The 4199-nt window shown below is 40.9% G+C and overlaps 1 long non-coding RNA gene across 1 annotated transcript; it reads left to right on the top strand.

Moving 5' to 3' along the window:
- The first annotated feature begins 2801 nt into the window (after positions 1–2801).
- LOC144236209 (uncharacterized) lies at positions 2802–3684 on the top strand. Its single transcript, XR_013336445.1, has 2 exons — positions 2802–2859; positions 3281–3684. It is a non-coding gene; the product is annotated as an uncharacterized LOC144236209 (long non-coding RNA).
- Positions 3685–4199: the final 515 nt, after the last annotated feature.

Here is a 4199-nt window from a genome sequence, read left to right as displayed (position 1 = left end):
AACACCCTCAAGGTCCATCCATGTTGCTACACATGGCCAGATTTCATTGTTTCTCATTGCCATGTAGTATTCCATGGTATAGATAAACCACATCTTCTTGATCCATTCATCTGTTGATGGACACTTAGGCTCTTTCCATGTTTTAGCTATTGTGGAGAGTGCTGCTATGAACATTGGGGTACATGTGCTCCTATGCATCAGCATTTCTGTATCCCTTGGGTAAATTCCTAGCAGTGCTATTGCTGGGTCATAGGGGAGTTCTATTGTTAGTTTCCTGAGGAACCTCCACACTGTTTTCCAGAGGGGCTGTACCAGTTTACATTCCCACCAACAGTGTAGGAGGGTGCCCGTTTCTCCACATCCTCGCCAGCATCTAGAGTTCTCTGATTTGCTCATTTTAGCCACTCTGACTGGCGTGAGGTGGTATCTCAGTGTGGTTTTGATTTGTATTTCCCTGATGAGGAGGGATGCTGAGCATCGTTTCATGTGTCTGTTGGCCATCTGGATGTCCTCTTTGGAGAAGTGTCTGTTCATATCTTCTGCCCATTTCTTCACTGGGTTGTTTGTGTTTCGGGCGTGTAGTAGAGAGTGATTATAGAAAGCACTGAGGTCAAAGAGATAGGTAGGTGTGTATATAATAAAAAGAATCACTTTGAAATTCTCTTGAGGGCAATGAGTAACTACTCAGTGAAGCTGTAGAGACACAGAGTCAACTTGGTGCTTAAAAAGGATCACTCTGACCATTATATGCAGTGGAAGGGATGGAATTGCAAACACAGGGACCAGTTAGGAGGTCGTTGTAATAAAAATACATGATAGGAAAGGCACAGCTCCCACAAGACGCAGTGGAGGTACCAGGTACCTTAAAGAGGCAGCCTTACCAGCATTCTAGGAATGGTAGGGCACTAGGGGTGAGGGATAATGGTATGTTAAGAATAACTTCCTTGCTTCTGGCTAAGTGGTTTGTGGATCATCCTTGAGATAGGAAATCCATTGGGATAGGGAACAGAGGGAGGAGGAGGAGGAGCTCAGTCTGACATCCTGAGTTAGAAACTCCTGTGGAAATCCAACTTAGAGCTGTCCAGTAAACAGAAGACTATGTAGTTTTAGAACTCATACAAAACAGCAGAGTTAGAAACTTAGACTTAAAAAAGAAGTGTTCATTGAACTTAATTTGGATTGAGATATTTAAAACTCTCTTAGGATAAGCTAAATACGTGAATGTTGCAAGAGGTTGTCTGTGTACATATGGGAAAACCCGCTGCCATTAAGGACTATTTTGGACTTACTACTTTCATTATTTTAAGCCTATGGAATAAAGCAATCATTCTTATTCATGTCACCAAGACTTACTAAAATGTCATAGTTGAGTACTCTAGACTAGAATCCTATTGATGCATTGTAGAGATATGGGTTATCTCCAGGGGGATTTAATTTATATTGTGTAGTTGTTTTGAGAGATAAAATTGTTCAAGGCAGAAGGGCTATCAGGAGGAGAAAATAATAACAAAACTCCTAACAGGAGCCCAATAAATAAATGAATGAATGAATAAAACTTTATATATAATTAAGTTATAGTAAAAGCAAGGATCAATTTTTCTAGATGAACTTGAACAGAAGAGAGAAAAGGTAAAGAATGAAATTTGTAGATCATGACAATATAACTTCTTTTTTCAGAGAGATCTACTATACCATTCCCACCTCAATTGCTCTTAAACATCTAGGCATAAAATCATGCAATCTGATTGAATAAAGAAATAGGTTCTATAGATCTAAACCCAGAAAACCAAAAATCTCATAGATCCAATAGGGCACATAAGGGGTAAATGAAAAAGATAAGTAGTACTAGTTTGTTTATCAGAGAAGGGGGAAAAGAGGAAAGTGGGAACTACAGATCGCCCCCATCCAAAAAGATAGAGATAAAACTGGAGGGAAGCCAAGAAAGGTTTTCATAGAACTCCAAAGTAGCACAAAAGAGATGAAGAATCCCAGGCCTTGTGACCAGTGCAGACTGCAAGTTCCGAGTCATTTAGGAAACCTCCCTTGTTGTATGCCCCCTTTCCTTTCCAGCATTAGCAGAAAGCCACTATTTAGAAAATGTTGGCTTCTCAAACTGTAAGCCAAGCATATAGCAAAGATAAAAGACCGTTGGTGAGCAATGGGTACAGGAAGCTACTTTTGACAAGTGGTGCTGAAGTGGGCCCCACCGGGCTGAGATTGGAAACGGTAGTTTTTGTTGGCAAAGTTGTGTCTTAAGCTCTTTATATCTTGGATGCTAGGGGAAGGCAGAGAGATTTCCCAATATGATAAAGTAATGTAAAAGAAACATATACCTTGGCAGGCCCCAAGTATTTTGTATTCCCCTTGAGGCCAACAAGCTTCTGCAAACACACACACACACACACCACATCATGCCTAAACTATTTACATATCACTCTGAACTATTTCAGTCCCTTCTCTCTCCTCCTCCTCCTCCGGTGTCAAGCCCATAAAAGAACACTTAAGTATGTGATTCTTTGGAATTTGGATTGTGTGGTCAATGGAAACCACTGTTTTAAATTCCCTGGAAACATGGGTCATGGATACTATATTTAAGTAACTTTCGGAGTCATCAGGTAGCTGGGTTTTTCCACCAATATTTTCACCTTATGCTGAGTGATTCACATACATGTCCCTCCCAAACTTCTGTAAGCAAATGCATCACAATCCCTACACTATGACCCCCACACTGATCCTTAATGATGTCAGAAGCCCATGATGATTCCCTTTTTGAGAAACAGAATTTTCCATGTGGGTTGAAAATAAAAGAAAAGGAAAAGGAGCAGGGCAAGATGTAGTCAGTGCCTCAGCATGGATGGTGTAGGTTAAGATGTGATTTTTTAAAAAAGTTTTATTGATTTATGTGCTCTCTACACCCGATGTGGGACTCAAACTCATGATGCCAAGATCAAGAGTCGGATACTCTTCCGACTGAGCCAGCCTGGCACCCTGAGATGTGATTCTTAAATTATCGTTGAGGTACAAGTCCAGCCTGACCAGCAATGTTGCCAGCCAGAAGTGAGGGCTGGAGCAGAGGCCAGGTGTCTGGGCTAAATCCCCCAAGGACTCAGGGGGCTACACCCAGGATATGACCATTCCTGATGTTAAACATGTTGGATTTGACCCGGGGAGCTGAAGAATGGTTTACTTTCCATTTCAAAGCATCAGTGAAATATATTTTGTACCTAAGAGGTGGGAGATCTCCGCACGAGGATCTAGCTGTTCCTTCTGTGTCTTCCAGGGCTCAGCTTACTCAGAAATTGCAGCTGTGCGTGCACTCCACAAGGTCTCAAGGGACAAGAGTTTTACGAGCCAAACCCCAGGTCACTCCCTTGTCACCGCAGAAGAAAGTGTGCACTCTGGTCTCCAATTCAGGAGTTTTTAAGGTCCTGTTTGTGTTTCAGCTGCTGAATCACCACCACCTTGGACCTCATTACCTCATCTTCCTGCAATCAAATCTATCCATGTAAAGATCATGGATCTTAGTAAAGGAACTGCATGGGACCTCGTTCTTACCTTTTAACTGGGGGCAATAAGACAGAATGTTTTTCAAAAGCTCCGTCTACCCACTTCCGTATGTAAAGCAGTTTAAACCATTTTCTCTGTCTTAGGAGACTTTGTAATAAAATAATACTTTAAAAATAATTTGTGTAGGGAATAAAGCCCAGGCGAAAAAACTTCCTTCAGAAATAATACAAAGTGAATCTTCTTTTACTTAAATTTCAACCATAAGAGGTAAAAAAAAAAAAATAATAATAACTATCTCCCACAAGATTTTACATAGATCCAGACTTTGAGCCAGGGGTAAGTATGGTTTATTGGAGAGAACTATTTCCATTATTTCTGTTTGCTGTCACTTGCTAGCTTTGTGATGTGTAGCACATTACTGGCAACATCTGGGACACAAGTGGCTCATCTATAAATTGGAGTTATACCCACCTCATGATTTCTTGATTATTTTAAAATGTAAACATTATGTCATGCTGCTTTATCCTCTATGTTAGCATCACAGAGTAGCACCCAGAACTTGGCATCACTTAGGTTGTAACTCATTCACATGATCACAGAGTTGGAAATAACCTATCCAATTCTACAGATCTGTCTTCAGTTTCCTTGAATGATGTATGCCCCACAACAGGGAGCTTACCAGCTTCCTAAGA

Source organism: Crocuta crocuta, unplaced genomic scaffold, assembly GCF_008692635.1.
Source record: "Crocuta crocuta isolate KB4526 unplaced genomic scaffold, BGI_CrCroc_1.0 scaffold95, whole genome shotgun sequence".
NCBI lineage: Eukaryota > Metazoa > Chordata > Mammalia > Carnivora > Hyaenidae > Crocuta > Crocuta crocuta.
The sequence above is the reverse complement of the archived record's forward strand: the minus strand, read 5'-3'. Positions and strand labels throughout refer to the sequence as shown.